Source organism: Equus przewalskii, chromosome 20 (genome assembly GCF_037783145.1).
Source record: "Equus przewalskii isolate Varuska chromosome 20, EquPr2, whole genome shotgun sequence".
NCBI lineage: Eukaryota > Metazoa > Chordata > Mammalia > Perissodactyla > Equidae > Equus > Equus przewalskii.
Genome location: NC_091850.1, coordinates 40,755,034 through 40,779,093, shown reverse-complemented (window position 1 = coordinate 40,779,093; position 24,060 = coordinate 40,755,034). Strand labels below are relative to the sequence as shown.

The 24,060-nt window shown below is 35.6% G+C and overlaps 1 protein-coding gene across 4 annotated transcripts in view; it reads right to left on the bottom strand.

Annotated features, from left to right (window-relative positions):
* The window catches only part of CDH18 (cadherin 18), a 905,084-nt gene extending 883,534 nt beyond the window's left edge, over positions 1-21,550 (bottom strand). For 3 of the 4 annotated variants that reach the window (XM_070587159.1, XM_070587166.1, XM_070587161.1), the window contains exon 1: positions 21,129-21,529. The gene's annotated coding sequence lies outside the window, so the exon portion shown is untranslated. Of the gene's footprint in view, positions 1-21,128 lie in introns of all 4 variants that reach the window. The other variant, XM_070587164.1, reaches the window with a different exon arrangement.
* Between the last annotated feature and the right edge of the window lie 2,510 nt (positions 21,551-24,060).

Below are 24,060 nucleotides of genomic sequence, written 5' to 3'. Positions count from 1 at the left end.
AACACTGCAGAAGTGACACCATATGACTTCTGAGGTTAGGTCATAAAAGGCAGTATATTCAAACTATTAACTGGAAGACTTGCACTGGAATTCTGTGCCACCATGTAAGTAGCCCCATGTCCTGAAGCTGTCTTGCAATAAGGAAGCCCAAATTGCTCACATGAAGAGATCCTATGGAGAAGCCATGGGACTAAATGAAGAGAGAGATATGCAAAGGCATCTCCCATACTGCTACTCCAGCCACAAGGTACCTACAACTGTGTCAGACACCTTCACTAGAACCACCAAGCCAAGGCTTTCCCACATTTACAATACACAGAAACTTTAAGAAATACTGGAAGGATGGGTGCCGTTTTAAGCACACAAACTTTAGAGTGATTTATTATAAAGCAACAAATAACTTCAAATTCTCTACTTTCTTGACTTGTAGGCACTAATTACTCTAAATGTCTTTCTGTTTTTCTAACATTCTTTCTCAGTCTACATTACTTTATCCTTCTTAAACAAATCTGATTTTCCACTGTGGTGTTTTCTGTGGTTCTGTCCTCAGCGAACATCAGCCAACACCACGTTTTCATCTGGCAGTGATAAATGATGGTTACTCCCAAATCTTTCCTGAGGTTTCAGACTAAATTCCCAAATGTCTACTAAACTCACATTTATTCCTCCATATATCTCAAAGTCATAATACTGCAGACCAAAGCCATCATTACCACTGCTTTTCAAACTCTTCTTTATATGTAATTTCTGTGTATAGTACTACCATTTCTCTAATTTCCAAAGCCAGAAAATAGGGAGTTATCATGTCTCTTCTGTTTCCTTTACCTCTTCACCCCTCATTACAACCAGTCACTGGACCTTTGTGTTTTTTTATGCTTTTCCCACCTTTTGTCATTGTCCATATCACTAATAGAATATTGCATCTCAAAGGAAAATCTTATCCTCTCACTTTCTGTAAGGAAATCATCAAAGTATTTTAAGAGCAATTAAACTCATCTCATCCTGCCCTCACAACCTGCAGGCTAAGTTGAGTAACCACCCATCAGTGTTCAGAAGATATAAAAGACTTTACATTTACTTAGGCACTGTCTGCTTAAGAAGCAGCTGTGTAAGAGGGACCACTGCACTATAGTCTATACAAGACCCGAAGAGTCATAGGGTCAATCACATTGAAAAGCTCAAAATTTAGATACTTCATTCTCTGCCAAATGGCCATTCCTCTTTTTATTGAAGACTGTGACATAAAACACTTTTCCAAACAGGCCCATTCCTGTCTCTTACTGCTGTCCTCTCATGTGCTCATTCCTATATGTTCCAGCATTACATTTACATAACCCTAGCATAAGATTCATTGTTCGGTCCTCAAGTCATCATATATTCACATAGCTTTTCACTCCGTTACACTTTGGTCTCCTCAAAAGCATCAGTGCCTTATTTGCCCCACACCATTCCATTGGCCCTTTAGTGACTAATTTAGGGACTAAAAGTTAGAAGCTAAGTAAGTGATTTTTGAGTAATAAATCTATCAATGAAGGATTAATACATATTTATGTTCTTTTTAGGATATTTTGTAAATAAAATTCTACTCTAAAATAGATGGAGAATTTTTCTCATCAATGTGATGATTTCAGGCAATCTGTGACATTTTCTGGTAATTAGTCTTGTTCAGGAATATCAGAAGGAGATATTACCTCATAAGTCAAAGAAGGATTGTCAGAAATAATATACCTCAGAGCTGGGAAACCCATTTCTTTAAAGGAAACAAGCATATTTCTTTGAAGCTTTAGAGACTAGGAATACTCAGTGAAATTCCTAAATTAAAATATGAGAAAGACAAAAGAGTCTATTTCAGGAAACTACTGGCATGTATATTCATATTCCTGATAGTAGTAGACACAAAATAAAAACTAGGTATTATCAGTTTCATGAGAAATATTTTACTAGGTTTTTTTGCTTCACACATAATTTTATAGAGAATATAAAATAACATTTTATAGAAAATATAAAAATAACATAGATTGCAGTTTGGATGTGAAGAAATCCAAAACAATGTAAGCTAAACAATTAATTGCATCAAGAGATTGGACAACAAAATCTGAGACTAAAGAAAATAAGAATGAGAATTTTCTATCATGATAGTTATATAAAAACATGATGGTGGAGATATACTTTAGGAGCAACATATGTAAAAGAAACTCAGAGATTTTCATTGTCATTAAATTCAATAAATTGCTTTGTAGCCACAAAAAAATCAGTATATGTCTTCATTAGCAAAAGTGTTGTGTTTCAAATTAGGGAGATGCTACATCCTTTATCCTTCATGGATAAGACCAAATCTGGACCATTGTATTCAGTTCTAGTTATCATATTTTAATGGCACCATAGGGAAAAACGTTGAAAGGGGAGTGACCAGGATGGTGAAGTTTAACATGAACATAGCTCAAACAAAAGCGGAAATCACATGTAGAACCATGAGACATTTGCTGCATGGACCGAGGGAAAACTGTAAGACCAAGGAATGAAAATTACAGAGACACAGACTCTGGCTTGATATGAGTAACTTTATAACAATCAGACACGTTTTATTCAGCTTCCAATAACTTGAGCTATTCAATGAAAAGACAGGATGACCACTTAGTGGAAGATCTGACACATTTACAATTCAATTTAGGGCAAAGACAGATTAAAAATATATATATATACGATATATGTAAAATATATATCTTACTGTCTAAATAGATCATAAACAGCAAGTATAACTGGTAATTTTTCAACACTGATATTAAAGTAATGTAGCAATGTAGTATACACCATTCAAAATGAAGAAAATTTTGGGCCGGCCTTTTGGCACAGTGGTTAAGTTCACACATTCCACTTTGGCGGCTTGGGCTTCACCAGTTTGGATCCCAGTTGCAGACTTATGCACCATTTGTGAGGCCATGCTGTGGCAGGCATCCCACATACAAAGTAGAGGAAGCTGGGCACAGAGGCACAGATATTAGCTCAGGACCAGTCTCCCTCAGCAAAACAGAGGAGGATTGGTGACAGATGTTAGCTCAGGGCTAATCTTCAAAAAAAAAAAAAAAAAAGAAGAAAAATCCCATGGAAGTCAAAGTTTTCACCTATTACGGCAATTGCTTTAATGCTTTGGAAAAGTGAACCTTTATGCTTTAAAGCATGAATAGTAGAGTTCAACTTCCACCCCTCTAAAGTGCAACAAGTAGAAAAATTCTCTTCCATAGTGTTTTGAAGCATGTGCAGAACCATTGCACAATAGTCACTTCCAGGTTAAATTTAGTCCTCCAAAGTCCAAAAATACATTAAGTGCAATATGTCATTTTCATAATGTCTGCCCAGATTAATCCTTTTAAAGTTGGCAAAATCAGAAAAGCACAAGAGATATTTTACATATAATAAACACAGGAGCCTCCTAAGGAGGGTGTATCTTGTTTTATAGAAGGCCTCTGTGGGTTAGCCTGGAGCTTAAGAGAAAGAGTAAGGAGATGAATAGCTCCAGACTGCAAAGTGAAAAGAACTTGACATTCTTTTAAATAAGTCAGGAAGTAATGAATGAGGTAGAGAAATTAGAGAGAACAAGATAAGGACAGCCTCTGAGCTGTCATGAATCCAGGTGCTACCTGTAATGAAGGGGCAGGGTAAAATCTCCGATGGTTTGGTGGTTGAACATTACCAATAGGAGTGTCTATATTTCGACCCTTAGTTTGTAGTGTTCCTATGATGTACTCGTCCCCTCTTCTATTTCTACTCAAGTTTAGATTAAATACTATTGTCTGCACAAAGTGACATATGAGAATGTTGTTACATTTTTGGTCTATTTGTGGAAATCTGAGAAGGAGCTGTGTACTTCTCAAAAAGAAATAAAGATTGGTTCTGGATCCATGCAGTTCAGAAGAAAAAAGACTTGACGGACAGAGAGATTTTTCGTAAACTGAGACAGCCTATGTGCGGGCTTGATGCTTTTCTAGGAATTCATAGAACTCATAGAGAAGACTTTGGGTCTCACATTGCCTGAAATTGCGGAAAGTGGGTTGATTTCAAATAAATCCAGCTTTGATAGGACACAGGAAATCCCAGTTGACATCTGGTTTATATATAGTCCATCTGTTCTGCCTGTTACAGCATTTTGGGACCACATTAGCCCTAAATGGTCCCTCTCCTCTCTGAATTCAATTCACTTAACATGCATCATGCACTAATTTGGCTTGCACTTCACTTTCTTGAACACTCATTTAATTAGGGCTGTTTTATTTACATTTGCATGTGCTTATGTTATCCCTCAGAAAATATTTAGGAACTGCAAAAGTGCAGGGTCAATTTTATTAAACATGTTGACTTTATACAACACCTACTTCATGCCTCGCCCAGTAGGCATGGAATAAATACTTGTTGAGTTGATGAATCTCTATATGAAGTTAGAAACATTGTTTACAGGCAGATTAAATTAATACACAAACATGCTGCCTTTTTAAATGTCTCAGAAGTCATTCACAATTGTGCCTAAATGTGAAATTGTTTGGCAATGTAAAGTTTTTAAAAAATGGAGAGTGTATTAACAGGTAGGATTTTCACACAGAAAAACTATGTAATTCTGGTTACATTTCTCTCTATTCAAACTTAAAAAGATTATTTGGTAGACATCAGTTCATCATAGTTTGATAACACCCCTCCCACTGTTAAGAGGAGGATTAAGTCAGATCATACACTTGAGCAGTTAGCATGGTGTCACATTCTCTGGACTCCAAATATGTTATCTACTATCATTCAATAAAGTGTCATTCTTGTGATTAAAACATAAATGTAACAAATTATTTAATTCATACATCAATTTTGAAATATCATATGGAATATAATCTAGTAATCTTTTCAAACAGTTAAAAAGTGCTAAAGTTTCAGAAACTATACATTAATTTTATGAAAGACAGTATCTAAATAAATGTCATGTCATTATTTGCTGGTAACGTAGTAATTAGAAACATGGACTTTAACTCTGAGAGACCTATATGCAAGTTTTAACTTGGCTCACCTATCAACTCTACTACTTTAAGGACATTATTTAACCTTTTTAAACACCCAGCTTCCATAAATATGACTAAATATATCATCTGCTTCACACCTTCCTGTGAAGGTTAAATGATATAGGATGAGTAAAATGTGTGGCTCAGGGACTCAGTATGCACTCAAAAAGAATTGTTAGGATTTTATTGAAGTATTAATTAATAATACCATTTTTATAATAATTATAAAATATCCAATTTTCTTAGCTCAATCTAATAGGAAAATATCACATAGACGTGAAGGATATCAAAGCTAACATTGAATTCAAACCTGATAATATAAAAATCAAGAAATCACTGTCTATATACTTATAAGGTCAAGGTATAAAAGTTTTCTTGCAGAGTCTGATATCTAACCACTAACATCCCTAGTAAAGGAGAAAAGCTTTTAAAAGTCTGTTGCATGCTTTCTCCAAAGGTAGTAAAATTAATTGGGGAGATGTGCAGGCTGCTGACTCATTTGATTATATGTTACTACCTAAAGTGCAAAATTTCCCTGCGAGGTCTGTTGCCTAAAGGGGTTTTGGTTGATTCATCACCTCTTTCACTCAGAGGGTTGATCATTGTAAATGACTTTATTGACCCATGGCTTGGTTCAGCATCATATGCTCCAGTGAACCAAGCAATAAACAGCTGCTAAGTGCAGGTGAGAAGTCGTCATGGAAAATTCAAGGACTGAATCAGCGTTCTCTCTGCCATCAGACTCCTGTGCTCTCACAGATTTCTGAATTTCTTGTTTGACAGGCACGATTTTTAAAGGGACTTGCCCTAGAATAATGCATCTTCCTATGGATTTTCTTGAGTTTTAGATAGTCAAAGAGGGCACTCTATTTTCAGAATCTGTATTCCAAATTCCTGGATTCATAGCCATAATTTTTAAATATTGTGGGGTTTTCTGATTTATATTTGTAGATTTTTAATGTTTTATTATATGTCAATGGAAAGCTCAAGCCAAATACAGTTTGATAAAATAACATATAATATTTAAGGATTGAATCAGTATCTTAGGAATCATTTGATGACTTTAAACACTGTAAAAAGAAAGAAAAGAACTAGCCATTAAACGAAGAGTCAAAGGTAATTTAATAGTAGAAAGACCCAGAGTATAGAAATCTCAACTGCCACCAGCTCCTTCCACCAAGTAGTCCTAACAGATTCCCCCAGGTAGAAGTAGCCTGATCTTCAGGACAGCTCTTTTATTTAGAGCTGCTTAGAAAAGAAAAGAAAACCTTCTGTCTCCTCCATTAGACTAAGTTTGGGGTGGTTTAGGAATTAAGTTTTACTGTTGTCGAAGGTACACAGGGCATGTTTGTGAAGTAGGTGAACAAAATAAAGAATAAATTCTAAAATTAAATCAGCATCAACAAAATGAGAAGACGTGTCACAGCTTGGGAGAAAACATTTACAAAAGACATATCTGATAAAGGACTATATCCAAAATATACAAAGAATTCTTAAAACTCAACAATTAGAAAACAATCAATCTGATTAAAATGTGGGCCAAAGACTTGAACAGACACCTCACCAAGGAAGATACACAGAGGGCAAACAGGCATATGGAAAGATGCCTCGCATCATAAATCATTAGGGAAAAGCAAATTAAAACAACAATGAGGTACCACTACATAACTATTAGAGAGGCCAAAAATCAGAACACTGAAAATACAAATGCTGGTGAGGGTGTAGAGCAACAAGAATGCTCATTCATTGCTGACGGGAATGCAGAATGGCAAAGCCAGTTTGGAAGATGGTTTGGAGGTTTCCTATAAAGTAAACCACTATTACCACATAATCTAGCAATTGCACGCCTTGCTGCTTAACCAAATGAGTTGAAAACTTATATCCACATATAAACCTGCATACTAATGTTTATAGCAGCTTTATTCATAATTGCCAAAACTTGGAAGCAATCAAGATGTGTTTCAGTAGGTGAATGGATAAATAAACTGTGGTACATCTAGAAAATGGAATATTATTCAGTTCTAAAAGAAATGAGCTACAAAGCCATGAAAAGGTGTGGAGGAACCTTAAATGCATGTGAAAAAAAACAATCCGAAAAGGCTACATGCTGTACAATTCCAACTATATGACATTCTTGAAAAGGCTATGGACACAGTAAAAAGTTTAGTGGTCTCCAGAGGTTCAAGGGGAAGGAGAGATGAACAGGAGGAGTACAGAGGATTTTTAGAGTAGTGAAAATACTCTGTACGATATTATAATGATGGATACATGTTATTATACATTTGTCCAAACCCATAGAATTTATACCACCAAGAGTGAACTCTAATGTAAACTATGGACTTTGTGTTAATGTAGATTCATCAATTGTAACAAATGTACCAGTCTGGTGAATGATGTTGATAATGAGGGAGGCTATACGTATGCACACGCAGGAGATTTTTGAATATATGTGAAGTCTCTGTTCCTTCCTCTCAATTTTGCTATGAACCTAAAAAGTTGTCTTAAAATTATATAGATATATAGATATAGATATTGATAGAGATATTTGTAAAAGTAGTGGTTTGGAACAATAAAAAGATCAGTGGTTGCCTAGTGTTGGGGACAGGCAGGAATGAATAGGTGGAGAAGAGAAGATTTAAAAGGAACAAAAATTATATGCAGTAAAAGGTAATTTCTTTAAATAATTACAAGTTCATAGTTGTATAAGATTACATATGCAACTCATTTACTCACTCTTATCTTGTAATATATTTATGATTTCTTTTAGTTATCAAAAAGAAATCCATCGTTTTCTCAAAAAGTTCGAAACAAAATGACAGTCTGTATTTTTTGTCTGAAAATATGAATTATATGATATTATGATAAGACCTGTATCACAAGCATCGAATCAAATATTATGAACAAAAGGGATGTAAGGATTTTTATAACAATATTCAAGATTTTATCACAAAAATTTAGAAAATATTAATTATAAAACTCATAGACAGAGGATATAGTATTATAAAAACTAGGGATCTGTAATAGAAAAGAAAATAGGTGACCTACTTTGAGCGTTCACAAATCCAAAGGGTAAAGGAATTTGGTGGGAATTGATTTTTCACTCAAAATAGTTAATATGTGTAATAAACCCTTGAAAAGAGAAATAGAAATTAGTATCAAGAGTTTTCAAATTGCTTGGGGACAAGGAGCAGTATGAGGAACAGAATGAGTTTATTGCTACACACAAAGGAATACTAGATATCATTTTTCAACAAGGCCTGAGGAATCTTCCTAGCATCAGAGTGGGGGAATATTTTAGGAAATGCTTTAGAGCAGTCTTATGTACCTCAGTTATTAAGCAAAATGTAAAGCAAGGTTATTAATTAAAATTTTAATAATATGAAATATATAGAGGCATGATTACCAAAAATTAATTCAAATCACAATACTTTATATAAAAATATTGAAAGACATACCAGTACCACCAAATAAGAAGAATACGATTAGATTTAAATCACAGAATAACTAGCATTGCTTAGTACTTCTCAATCTTTAATATCCCAGCAAATCGCCTGGGGATATTGTCAAAGTGCAGATACTAATTCAGTCGACTCCAGTGTATTTTGGCCATTTCTAACAAGCTCCTAGTTAATGTCATTCTACTGGTACATGGATCATACTGTGAGTAGCAAGAGTTTCTACCATTGTATACTAACTACTCTAACCTAGAACGTTCTTTCTACAACATATGGCAAACCTAACTCCAAAAGTGGAAAGAAGGTCTTATTTCACACTGAGTTGATCATTAGTGAAGGACTTGTTAGCATGGGGGCAAAAATGCATCTGACTCTGCAACAAAGAATATTTTTTTTCTTTTCCCAATACCGTATAGTTGTAAAATGAAGGGCAAGGGAGAGTGGTGAAAAGAATATTAGTGTCACCCGGAAGTGTTTTCTCATGTGAAGTTTGTGAGAGCACATATGTGAGGGTATCAGGTAATTGCATTAACAGAGTCTAATATTTATGTGAAAATATTCTAGACAGCTTTTATTTGTTTGCTAAGCATTTTGGAGCACTGTTTCAATTTTTAGCAAAATAGATATATTCTTTCATTCTTTTTGCATATAACAGGCAGGCCTAGAATGTCTCTTTAATATTCCTCCATTTAACTATTGACAATAACTTCAACTTGTTTTTTATATATATAAATGAATAAAATCAAAAGAGGAGACTACTTAAATTCTGTTGAATTTTTTTTTAATTAGTGTTCATTGGGTTTGAAAATCTTTTGCTGCTGTTCAGATACCAGTCGCGAGTTTAAATTGAACATCTGGTTGTGACAGATCTAAAGTGTGCTTAGCATGCATAAAACACTAACTGGTATGTTGAAGAAGTTCTATTGCTTTAGGCAACTCATTTATTTATATTAGGTCTGGTACAGTAGTGGTCCCAAGAGAGCTCCTTAAACTCTTGTTATTAGCCCAAACAAAATGGAAGTCTAACCTAACTCAGGCTAAAATTTGAAATGAAAGAAGTTAGTAGAGAAGCTATATCCAGCATATTTGCCCATTCTCCAATTATAGAAAGGACCTTGAGCACTTGTATTCTATTATTATTAATGTTTAAGATACCTACTTAAAGGCAGATTATGTTACTCCATGGATTAAAAACATTTAAAGGTTTATCATCCAAAAAGTCCGTATTCCTTAGCATAATACAGAATATACTCTGGTAATCTGTTTGCCTGTCTATTTCTCCAGGGCCAACAGCTCACAGGTCCTAATACAGACCCAATATCTCAGCCATGCTGGGCTACATGTACGTTTCCCAACCCTCCACGGTCATTCTGAATATCTTCCCTCCTCCCACAATTCTTTGGGGCATACTTATTACCATTTTAGAGACAACTCTAATATCAAGTTCTCTAGGATGACTTTTCATATTGAGCAAAGATAAAAGTAACTGATTTCTTCTTTATTGTCTCTCACATTTCATACAGCATCCTGGATTTAAGAAAAATTTTAGCAATTATTACAAATGTTTACCATTTTGGAGTGGTAAAAATTCCCCCAAAACTTTCATTTAGCTCTTCCTTCTATAATATCTTCAGTTTCAGGATCAGAAATCTCATGTAAAGATGTTGCAAATTTATTCTTATGTTAAGTACACTTTCAGGAATTAGGAAAACAATCAAAGGGTGAGTTAACAAGACTGAGCCCACTGTGATTCAAATGTAGCTCAAACCTTTACATATCACCTGACCACCATAATCTCCCACTTTGACAGGTCACTATATATTTTAGGTCACCAGAAATTAGCATCACTTCAGAGACAGTGAGTCACTTTCCAGGGATTTATTTTTTTCTCTTCCATGTATGGTCACCCTAATAAGTGACCATTGGCTCCTTTGAAGAAGGCATGGAGGGAAATTTACAATATATACTTGATGCAGTATAGCTGGTCTTTACCCAAGGGAACCTACCATCTCATCAATCAAGCTGCTCCAGATATGTTTTGTTTTGGGAACTGGATGAGAGGTCATGCTCTCCATTTTGGAAATTCAAGTCACGTTTCTAGTCACAGACATAAAATGTGTTGTTGTAAATATTGAGTAAAATTTTAGTAAGAATAGCATGAGCAATTGGCCAACAGCAAAGATCCCTGACAGTAAAAACATCCTGAACAGCAATTTTTCCCTGCTGTTTACTTGCTAAGTGCATCATCTTAGCCTTGGCAGTTATCTACTTGGCTTCTATTACTCTGGAATCTCCCCATCTGATATACTGATATCAGGGAGCTCATCTCAATGGTGACAGATGAAGAATCAATGGTGACATTCCCCACCATCACGTCTGCACTGCTGTGGATAGCACCACAGATCATTTCAAGCAGTATTTGAAATGTTTTGTATCCTCATCTCCTATTTATTTTTCACTGCCTTCATAAAGAGAACATCCTCCAAATCCTCGAGGTGGGAGTGAGGTGGAAGAGAGTAGGGAGGCAATTTGCACATAATAAATCTGCTCCAACATTCCTATCTCTCTAAGCCTTTGCATTCTTCCTTCTATATTATGATAAACAAGTTATGAGATGTCAACCTCTTTGAATGTAGGTCACTGTTAAATACCCATTTCAGTCAACCTACCAAGTAAACTCTTAGCACTACTTTCAGATGTGCAATCAAACCTATTAAATACAGAACCCCTGTTAGGTCCACCCATATCAGTAAGTTCAGCTATTATATTTTATCATCCTTTTTCTGTTTCTCTTTGAATCCAATACCTCACATACTCCCTGGCCTTTGGCTGATATCAGTTAGCAAAGTCTTGCAATTATTTTGAAGTATAAGTTACTTCCTTCCTCCTAAGTCACATTTTGTATGTATTCTTCTAGAGCATGCTGAGCTCTAGAAGAGCTCTGATTCTAATGATGGGTCAGGAGATAATAAGGCAGGGAGGAGAGTCTTGAGGTAAATGAACAACCTTTGTAGGGCAAGTCCATCAGGTGAATTATTATGGGATCTTCAGGTAAAGAAAGGTTAGTCCCCTCTGACAAAGAAAGAAGTCTTCTGTCTATGAGAGAGGCTTAGAGAAACTCAGGGTTTCAAGTTTCTCAGGTTATTCAAATCCATTCTGATGACCTTATTTTTCTTGCAATGATTTGATCTAAATTTAAAGCCATGAGCTTTTGTGTGTGGTTTTTATTTGTTTTTCTGGTTTATCTGTAAGCTCTCAGGTGAAGTTAAAACAATTATTCCGTCTTCTAGTCTTGTAATCAGCACTGCAAACAGTGATGGACAGTTTATGACTTGGCTTCTGGAGCTTTGCTTCGGAAAGCACTTCAACACAAGTCAACATGGTTGGTTATTTGATTAATTGGGAAGCCACTGCATTCTATAGATTATTAGTATTCCATTTGCCATTAACAAATATTTCAGTACTTTGCTCATGGCCAAAGATATAATCATACCAATTCCCTGGACCCAACATTGGTATCCCATTCCACTTCTGGCATCAACTCTTGTGGTATCAACTTTAAGTATCAACTCTTTATTCAGTCAGTGTTGAGTCAGAACAGAAATCACAACAGCTATTTTAACAGAAAGTTGAATATACATCTTGGAAGACTGAAAATGCAAGAAAATAGTGAGGTGAGAGAGAGAGGAAATGTTGGAAGCAGTTACCACCCTTAAGGCTGGAAGAACAAACAATTCCTTGGTTCTTTTTCTATGATCTTTAGAATCAAATAAATGCCTTTTAAAAAATGACAAGAACAAACCTTTAATTTACACTCTCTGTCTTGAAGTATTCCCCACCCTTTTTTTTTTTAAATATAGGACTTAGAAATATTTTGTTTTCTGAAGAATGGCTACTTATTAAGGATATAGGAACCTAAAAGATGGAGAAGGGGCCCCCTGGTGGGAGGGAAAGGGCACTACTTGCCTGGTGCTGTAACTGTTGAGGAGGCACAATGAGGATAGTACTGTGAGTACTGGAAACAGCTGGAAACAGGAAGCAAATGCTAGTTGAAGCAACTGCCGTTGCTGAAGTGAAGAGCACTGTGAGGTAATGCTGAGATGAGCAGCCAGGAAAAGGAAAAGGGAAAGGTCGTTTTCCGTCCTCCTGCCTTCTACCCTCCCTCTAGTATTTCCTTTGCAGAACCTCATAGAAAGCAAGCTGGGAAAGGAAAAATGTTGTTTCAATAGCTTCCACCCCACCTTAGAGGATGGAGGGGAATGACTGGAGTTAAAAACCAATAGTCCAATTACCCGCATGGTTTTATTCCTTGTCTCCTAGATGAGGAACACTTATCTTTCCTTTATTCATCTTCGTAGCCACAAAAATAGTTAAGAATAAATTTTCATAACTATTAGCTGCCCAGAAAATGTTTCTTGAATGATTGAATAAATAGTAAGAAGGCATTTTCAAGCACTGTGAATTCAGAAGCATCTAATGTAAATAAATGATCTTGCTGTTGTTTTCATGCCTGTGATTATGTCAGTCACTCTTCTAAGGTTTTTACCTGTATGATGTTGTTGAACCCTCGGATTATCCCTATAAGATAAATGCCATTATTTTCCATGCTATAAGGAAGATAAAATTCAAACTTACAAATTTTTTAAATAAAAACCTTTTGTAAGTTTCTAGAGTAAGAGAGAAAATATAACATAGGGCTAAAAAAAAAAAATGAGCTTCAGAGACAGGAAGACTCAAATTTGAAATCCAACTCTCCATTCTCTTTTTCTATCAAGTAAATTTCAAGACTGAGCCTCAGAAATTTGCTCTGAAAAACCTCTCTTTTCAGTGATAATTTTGCTTCTACGGGTCAAAGTGTTCTGTCCTCAGTAGATTTAAGAAGCCGTTTATCAAGAAGTATTCTTGACAATGAATTGGTCAGTTCTCTAGTTCCAGCCAAGAAGTTAAGGTTATATTGATTTATGACAGAAGCATTCAATAACTAGATGGAAGAAATGATACCCTGGGTACTTCTACCAGCCAACAACTAAACTTTATTAAAAAACAATATTAAAAGCACATATATATTATTAAATTAATATCAAGAAAGGGAATTTCAGCATATAAGTCAATTTATAACAAATAAATATGTCAACGCCAATATCCACACACAGAGAAGGAGATGGTGACAGAGAAGACAGTGGCATTTTAAATACATTCCCTATCTGCTCTTTTGCAGGACCTCGAAACATCTTCACAGACTGTTGGTTTATTTATGCTTCAGATACACTCTTATCTGTACATTGTTTCAGGAGACCTTCCAAATTTAATTAGTACGTTAGCAAAATAGTTCAATCCTTTGGCTCTCATTTCAACATCTTTTAAATTCAAATGAATGCTCAAAAAGGGAGCATAAGCATAAGCAAATTTTCACCTTGTTTTCTCTGCCTTGCACTGCCTTCTTTCACCAAATACTTTAAATTTTGTTTTCTGAGGGATATCCAATAGTATACTCTGCATAATGACCCTATATTCATCCATAATGATATCTGCAAGAGATGTGTATATATTAACTTAACTACCATAATACAACTTCATGTTGTTCCATTGTGTGGACAGGAAAGCAGGTACAGAGCAGTTCAATGACACGACTACGAGTTTTATAAGTACCCATCTTCATGTAAGGATTAGAGCACAAGAACTTTTCCCTGAAGTGAATTGGCCCCCTTTAGAAGAAAAGAAAAGGGGAGAAAAAGGAAAAGAACTTGGAAACATGACAAAATTTTTAAAAATCATTTACATATTTTATACTTAGAAGAACTAATGTTTTCATTTATTCCTTCAACTAAGAGGTATTAATAAGTAGCATGAACATTGCACTTTGAGGACCGGAATAAATAAATGCAAAAGATTTTCTTTCCCCTTTTGAATCATACAGTTTGAATAGAAAGATTCTGTAATGTTTAGTAAAGACCAGGTCTTATGTGATTAACAGCAGAGGAATTCTCAAGGATTTGTAGAAAGATTGGTAATGTTTGAATTATTAGAGAGGATAAAGAAGGCCAATCAAATCAGGAGGGTTATCACAGGCAGAAGCTGAGAGCTGAGAGAAAGTGCTTTGGGGGCTAGGGCAAACACAGCTTAATTGGAGCTCCAAGTAACCAGCAGAAATGACAGAAACTTTGGTCAAGGCCAAATTATGAAGAATCACCATCTACCCAAGGACTTGGAATTTTCTCTTATAAGCAATGTGAAGCCAGGTAATTCTAGCCACAAGAGAAATATGGCCAGAAAGTGCAATATGGAACAGAATATACTGAATTAAGTTCCCTAATTCAATCATACTGCTTTAAAAATAGGAAAATACTGGTTACTATCTGATAATCGACAAATATGCATTGAATTCTTTCATTGCTCTAATTTATACATTCATTCCACCAGAGCCCTACATTATGAATAGCAAATATGTGTTACAAGTAGCAGCCCCTACACATACATACACACCCTGTCCTGCAAAGGGAAAAAAATAATTTGGCAAGGAAACATTGCCAATTGATTATGGACATGTTTCCTGAAAATCATTGTGTGCCTCAAAATTATTCTCAACATGGCACAAGGAGTTATTATCAAACGTATATTTAACAAACAGCAAGATATACTATATACCCATTAGAATGACTAAAACCCAAAACACTGACAATACCAAATTCTGGTAAGTATGTGGAGTAACAGGAACACTTAGTCATTGCTGGTGGGAATGCAGAATAGTGTAGCCACTTTGGAAGACAGTTTGACAGTTTCTTACAAAACTAAACACACTCTTACTGTATGAACAAGCAATCATGCTCATTGGTATTTACCCAAATGAATTAAAAACTTAATGTCCACACAGAAACCTGCACATGAATGTTTACAGCAGCTTTATTCATAATTGCCAAAACTTGGAAGCAACCAAGATGTCCTTCAGTAAATAAATGGATAAACAAACTGTGGTTGATCTATACCACGGAATATTATTCAGCAATAAAAAGAAATGAGCTATCAAGATCCAAAAAGACATGGAGCAAATTTAAATTCACGTTGCTAAGTGAAAGAAGCCAACCTGAAAAGACCACATACTGTATGAGTCCAACTATACGACATTCCTATAAAGGCAAAACTGTGGAGACAGTAAAAGATCAGGGGTTCAAGGTACAGGGGAGGGAGGGCGGGTGGGAGGGAAACTATTCAGGTGGCGCACAGGAGACTAGCGTAGTGAAACTATTTTGCATATAGCTATAACGGCAGACATATGCCATTACACGTTTGTTAAAACCATAGAGTACACAATACAAAAACTGAACCCTAATGTAAACTATGGGCTTTCGTTACTGATAATTTATTAATAATGACTCATTCAATGCAACAAATGTACCATGCGAATGAAAGATGTTAATAACAGGGGAAACTGACAGGGTTGGGGAGATGGAGGTGAGGGAGTATATGGGTTCTCTATGTTCTCTCCTCCCATTTATTGGTAAATCTAAAACTCATCTAAAATATGTCTATTCATTTAAAAAACATATTTCTCATGTATGTTTGAAACCCATTTGCCATGCCTGGTCTAAAATGCTATTTGTTATATACTACTGTTTACTACTGGATCTTTTCCCACTTACTTTATTTCTGCCAAGCATGGGTGAGAATGGATAACTGGATAAGTTGAGATGAATGGCATTTGTATACCTGGTAGATAAGTGATAACACTTGCTCTTATTTCTACCTATACCTTATCCATTCTGTGATTAATGAAATGTATGTCCTCGTCCAACACATTATCTTCCATTAATCTCAGTAACCCTGTGCCAAAAATCCTCTCATTTACACCTTAGAGTGACTGAAGTTTGGTAAAAAAGAAAGTTTAAGGATTCAGGTACTTGACTCAAGATGCACTTCTAATGGACAGGAAACAATACCCATTAGAAGAGGCATAATATAGACAAATCTAAGGTCATATCTAAGCAAATTCTAATATAGAATACCTAGAGATAATCATAGTGTCCGTGTTTGTGTGAGTGCCAGTGGGGAGGGAGGGACTGAATACAGTAAGGGTAATTTATTGAAGTAGGAAATGGAAAATAGAAAGCACAAATTACGTCACACAGTAAAGGTGACTACATTTTAATGTTATTCAAACTCTAAAAACAACCATACCCATATATACACACACACTCACATTCTCCCCCAACCATACATACATAAAGTTTCACAAAGACGAACAGGCCCCCGCAAGTAACTTTGCAGAGAATGCAGTTCAGTTCATTGGTACCAACAATGACAAACGTAAACAGATTTATGCTTTCTAATTATTGACATCATCGATCTCCATCCATTATATTAAATTCCATAAGAATGAGCTATATCGTTTCCCTTGAAAGCTTGATTTTAGCCCATGGTGTTAGTAGTTACCCATGCCAGTTACTGATTGTCCTACTTTTTACTTCTCTATAGAGCTTTCTCCCCATACCATGAGAACAATAGAAATGTTACTCATCGGGGTATTACCACTTCTCTACCATTAAATCAAAAATATGAATATTTAACTTGCAGTGCTATATCTTTCTCTTGGTTGTGGGTAAAATTTTGCAACAAAAATATTCACGTACAGTCATTCGTGTACACTTTTATTTCTTTGTCTTATTTTCAATTTTAGCCCCTTTCTTCATCTCCAATGCTGTGCTACTTTAACATAAAAGACAATCTCTTTTTAGAAAAGATTTAAAGTTCTAAAATATTTTTCATACTGATTATGTTAAATCTCTAGCATTGGAATTCCCACTCAAGACTTATTACTCAATAATTTACATTACCAAAACCTAATTTTGTGATAAAGAACTACATTATAGTATATACCAATCTTCCAGTTAGACATTAATGATCCCCACACAACTATGTGTATTATGTTAGTTGCATTCAAAATTCACTCGTCTCAAGGTACACGAATTTCTACACAAAGAATAAAACTCTTATGTATTTACTTTCAAAATACCAGTAAAGGAAATACCTGTACCATTTCCATTTTCCCATTTTATTTAAGCAACTACTCTTCTACCTGATAAGTCAATGAGGCTTTCAAAACAAGATTGGAATTCCATGATTAACTGCTCAGGCTCTCTCCCCTTCTCTCACTTCTCAAAAGAAATCTCTCTCAGAAAGTGTATGTCACTTCTTTCTCATTCCATGGATCTGGTACCATTTGATGAAAAGCTTAGCTCCCCTAAATAGATTGCTTTTGCACAGTCACTATTAAGTGTTGACTAATCCCCAAACAAGTCCCGTAGTCAGGGGACATCTTTAGCTGCTGGGGAGGTGGGAGGAATGTGTTTACATTTACTAAGGAAGTCTGCAACACAATTCAATATGCATAACTTTCAGAAGCGATTCAGAAAACGCCCTTTCCCTCCATAATCAGCCCTTGCCTCACCCTCTGTGTATATTTATGAAAACTTCATATAGTGTGATGAAGAAACTTTTTTTGCTATTTGACAACACATTTCCTACCTGTGTATGCATAATGAAACAATCCTATTATTTTCAATTCTTTTATGTCTGCTTTTGTAGGAACCAAGTAGTATTCTCTTTTAGCTGCCTGCTGTTCTCTTCTCCTGAAAGCAAATTGCATGTAAGCCTAGAGTCGCTCATTTTCTCTGTGATGTTCACGGATATTTACATACAATTGTAAAGGAAGTTTCTTCCCTTCAGTTTTTTTCTTATTTTAATATTTCTTATGATGCTAGTTGCATAACATACAATCTTTAAATTTGCCTAAAATGTCATTTTCATATTTCCAGCCATTATTATTTTCAAAGATTAAATATTTTATATACAAGAATATTTTAAAGAGAATAAATTTAGAAAGCATAGGATGAATTCACTTTCCTGTGAAAATAAAGAATTCTTATTTATCTGGAATGTTTCTTTTCGTGGGAAGTAAGAGAAAGCTACTGCAAGCAGCTCTCACATTTTAAAAACAGGGAAAATACTCTAAGAATGCAATATCACCTCTCTCAGTGGTTTGCCGAGTATAACACAGGAAGAAAGAGCCCCCTAATGGTTCAGATATCTATAAAAACAGAGGAGCTTGTACTTTCTCTATTCTTGATGGTTTACTATGGCTAAAATGAGTAATCAGGAAAGACATCTGATACTATGGAAGTGAACAGAAAGTTGAATAAAAGGTCAAATTGAGTTCTGTAAAAATGCAAAGAAAAGTGAGAATTCCTAAGCTGAACTAAGTAAGCTGCTAGATTTCGGATGTAGACAGATGCTTTATATGCCACTTCTAGGACACTTGTCTTCCTCCATCATGTTTACTGAGGAGCACTGATCTGGAATGCAGTAGACATATTCATTACATAGCTGGAAAGTGTGAAATGCTATTCAAAAAAGAACTTCCTTTCTTTTCCCAATCATGAGACCACTTCCTATTAAGAAGAAGGGGAATCAAATACCTCCTAGGAGCAGTTACAGGATTGGTAAGATAACGAAAAAAGAGAATCAAAGTAATGTTGAGGGTAAGCTGAGAAGAATACCTAAGTGCAAGAGGCACATAGTTTAAGAAATGATTTTAAAAATCTATATAAAGGAAAAACATGCCTATTATAGAAAAAAATTAGGTATGGATCTTTACATCTACTCATGTTAAAACATTAAGGGTCTCACCAAAACACACAATGCAATTAGGAATTAGTTTTCTTCATTGATATACTTCAATATAACCCATAAAGAAGTGCTCTAAGGAAACTGCAGTATAAATAGGTCAGACGCTTATTATTGCTGCAGCAAAAGTTATAGAATTTTAAATAATTTTGTCTATTAAATATAAAAATTACTAGATGAATTAGTTAAACCTTAATTGTATCCTTTGTTGAGATATATCACATTGTTTGCATAAACAATAAGGTGGAAGGATTAAAAACACCATTTTGGATAAGTTGCACAAAAAGTTGACGTAATTAATATAATATCCAAAGCAATAATTTAAAAAGGTTATAATAGATTTAAGACAAATGCTGCATGTGCATTTGATATATCACTGCTACTATATACATATATGTATCGTCTACAGTGCCTGCCACCTTCTTCAGTCAATAGTTTGGTGTTAGTTTCTCAAGCATAATACTCACAAGAGATATATATCATCTTTTTAAATGACAATACCAAGACAAAAAATTTCAATATTCTCTAATACACATTTCTATTCCCTTAGTCAAACTGCACTTTATAAAATTTATAATAACAATACAATTACTCCTTTCTGATATGGTTAATATAAATGGAAGTCTCTTGGTAGCTGTAATATTTATATGATCCCAAAGCACTAAAACATTATTTCACATTTAGAAGACAAAACAGGTGACATGAAAAATTGTGTTCCTCAAATATGCAGTTGTGTTTAAAATACAAGCAAAGGTGAAGCATACAAAAATACAGCCATTCAGAGTATATAATATGCCTAACTTCAGCTACATTGGCTCCTAAGTGTTGGCACCCACATTCTTGTTTGAAACACTGAACAACAAATTAAAAAGTTTTGCTGACATATCACAGATAGCAGCTTGATCTTTGATTAGTGGAGTGACTCAGGGAACTTCACTCAAAAGGACAATCAGAGCAGCCCTTGGGGTAAACTATCTCTCTTCATTGGTTCAAAAGCAAGTAAATTGACAGCAAAATTGTCACAAACCATTTTAGTTCTAGTAAGGAGAAATAAATCCCTTTTGTCTGATATTGCAATGCTGTCTCTTTAGCAGTTGACATTTCTGACCTGTAAGCCTAAGGTCAGTCAACTACATCAGTAGTGCATTGCTCCAACCCATCAATCCTATTCCATCCCATCACTTTCCCCCAAAAAGAAAATGAAAAAAATTCTGTTTCCAGCAAAGAATTTAATATGTGCAGTTCCTATATATTCATAGACACTTTCCCAGCACATACCATCACTGACACTCAAGACAATAATTGATGGAACTGCAGCTCTAGCTGTGAACTCTAGAACAGCTAAATATCTTCAGAGTCATATTTCTTTGCCTTACTTCAGTACTTTTGTGAGACTAATTGTTAACCATAATAAGACGGTAGTCTAATGTCACATCATTTAAGACACGTCATGTTTACGTTGAAGAGTTAAGACTGCAATCAAAAGACAGATTTAGCAAAAAATTAACCACTGACATTCACTGAAAAGCACATAGTATATTCTATGTCTGCATGAAACATGATAATAGACAGTAAATGCAATAATGGTCCTTTCACAATATGCTATTATTTTTCAAAGTTATTTAACAGTTAAGAACCACATATGTGAATATATTTTAAGGTTGTCACCAAAAATGCTCTTTTTAGTATGGACTTTGCTTATTTCTCTTCTTCATACAGAGTATCTGCTACATAAACTTATAATTTAGTAGTCAAAGAAAAACTTGACATAAACCTGGAAATAAAATACAAACATATTCATATAAACATGCAACAACACATTTCTAAATGCACATGCCTGTGTGCTGCATTAACTTTAACACGTCACTGCAAACTCAGTTTTTAAAACATGCAAAGCTATGATGTCTTTTACTGTATATGACTAAAAAGTCATCCAGAGATAAAAATATAATTTCCTTACCTGGAGCACAAAACTGTTTCTGTTCAATTCTGGAACAAAGTGGGGCTGGAAGGGAGACTTGATTTTTGTTTCCTTTTCAAGATCCTCTTTAATGACGCAGGAGTGAGACGAACTATTCCAAGGTGAAGTCTGCTATTTCTTGCTGGGGCTCAAAGCAGACATCCTCTTGTAAAAGAAAAGGCACCTCAGTAAGTTGTTGACTGGGGCAGCTACGGAGCAAGATATTCGGCACCGGCAGTCACAGAGTGATGCTAGGGAACGAACGTGCACTGCCTCCCTCTCCACCTCGCATTCCCCTCTCTCTCTCCTTTTCACCCTGACGCTCACTCAGCTCTGAGTCTCAGCTCCTGCTGCTGCCTTACAATCAATCTAGCCTGTCTGAAGCTAATAGTCCTCTATTTAACCAGCCAATCAATAGCAAGGATTCCACTGCTAGTCCCAAGAGTCTTTTCCAAGAGTGGTACAAACAATAAGAGTTTTGCCAGCAGTTTAGCTGAGGATTTTTCATTATTTTATCTCCCTTAGAGATAGGGCTTGAGAGAACAGAGGCTCAAAGCAAGCTTAATGTCATTGCAGATTTTTGCATTTTAAAAATTTACCCCTTCCTAGCCAGCTGATGTTAATTTATAATTACACACCTGCTATTCAGCATCATTTGGGAATTACAGAGTTGCATGTGTGATAAAATCTTTTAATTCAAATACATAAGACAAATTTAAGAGCGAAATTGCATACACCAATAAATGCTTTTTGCTAGAAGCAGCAATGCATTCAGTAGGCTGTATGGCTTGGATCAATTAAAGAAGACCCCATTGTATTGATTGATGTTAAAAGTTATTCGTTTTATTTCAGAAGAATAGCTAGCTATATTTTTGTTTCTCATATGAAAAGAGGGACAATGTTTGCAGATATTTTTGAACTACAGCCTAAGTCAGACTTCAGTGTATAAAATGTTTCTCAATTTTAAAGCATAAATCTACAAAAGGATCCCTCTGAATGTATCAAATAGAGCATTTCACACCTGATTCATCCCTTCGAGGTTAAGAAGATTTTCTTCTAAAAGTGACACGTTCACTGCTCGACTGCTGTAACTGACCATAATAAAAGAGCACAAAGCAAACCACGAAGACCAGATTGATTTTTCATTTCCCACCTGCTTCCAGGGGAAAAAAAATAAAAGAGCATTGCGGATCAACTTAGTGTTGGTTCCTGTACACAGAGGACAGGGAGAGACTGAAAAAAGAGGAGGCTGACCACTCCAGATTGGTAGGTAGCAGGTTTAATAAACAAGGGAACTTACATACTAGGCTTGTCTTGAGTGGCCACAAGACCTGACAACCAGAATCTTAAAAGTATATAGAGGCCTTACGTGGGTTCAGTCAGGTATACTGTCAGATGGGCTCAACAACGCCTTCTCTCTCAAGGCTGTATCCTTGAAAACGGCTCCCACTGTGGGAATGGTGGGAAGAATATTTCAAGGACAGGGGAGGAAATGAGGAGCCTCTGGTTGCTTGAGGTCCAGCTCGCTTGTGGGTCAACCTAGGGTCATGTCCTCTCGACGACCTCCTCCAACACTTAGCTAAACCCTAGAAGTGCAGTTTCTTAATTTCTAATTAGGAAGTGGTTGCTTATCTCAATTTCACACTGCTTGGTCAACCAACCTTTTAGTTACTTTTTCTTTGTAATAATACATTACTGTACTCATTAAAGTAAATTGTATAGGAATGCTTAACTACACCTCAATTCTCAGTTGGAATTAAATTCCAGGCAGCAGTCATTGTAGTTGCCACCTTCAACATCATATACTACAAGTAAAAGTTTGTAAGACGTGCTAAAGTGTCTTGACAATGAAGACCCGGTAAGGCCATAAGGTAGGTATGGTCATAGAGTTACACTCAATTAAAGCCCAAATTATAAAGTGTTGTAACACTTATTAGAGGCAAACCTCCTTGATTTAATTGACTCAGTTCAGCAAATATTTATTGAGCAACTCTGCATCAGGCCTTGTACTCTCAGTAAGAGAAAAGTAATTAAGTAAAGGAGAGAATAGGCTTCTTTGTGTTCTTGGTATTTTCAATGTACTGAGTAGAATCAGTCAATCTTCCAGGAGTCTACAAGCTGCTGGGGAGATAAAGAGATCTCAAGTAAGCAAAATACATGGAAGAGTGATTAATGGCTTCTTTACCAGTAGTTCAAAGAGCAGCTAAGTTCTCAAAAGCAAGATCATACCTCCCTTAGGACAACAGAAAGACCCTGTAAAATCATGACATTTGCACTGATTCATATCAAAGAGAATTTAAAAAAAAAAAAATTACAGGCAGAGGGAAAGGGCAACAGAGGAGAGAGGGATAACATAAGCAAAACCAAAGGGTCAAAGGAAGCCAGAGATGGCAAGGGATATTGGCGGAAAAGCAAAGATGGATGGCAGAAACACGTAGGGCCTAGAAGGTATGACTGGAAGGAAGGGAATGATATGGAGGATTTTGAATACTAGGGTGAGAGTAATTGGGTAAGTGGGAGCCTTTTAGAAATTCTTTTTTACAGAAAAGTGATAAAATTTGAACTGTGCTCTGGGAACCTCAATCTAACAGAAGATTGTAGGTTGCATTGGAATAGGACCCTGGTGAGAGTGAGCAATCACTAGGGACACCATTGCCAAGGTCTCCCTCAAGAGTAATGAAGGGAGGACCAGTGAGCTCACAGTGGGAATGAGCAGGATGAACTAATATTGGGAAAAATTTTAAAATAAGGTCTCTACATGACTTTGCAACCTACTAAGGAGAGAGGCAGCTTAGGAAGATTTTAAATTGTCAAATAAGATGGGTGACTGAAAGGAAAGATGAATTATTACCGGCACAGATTTCTTCTTCACCTCTTTTTTCAATTCTGTTATAAAATTAATCCTTTCTTAATTATATATTTTTGTTGTTGT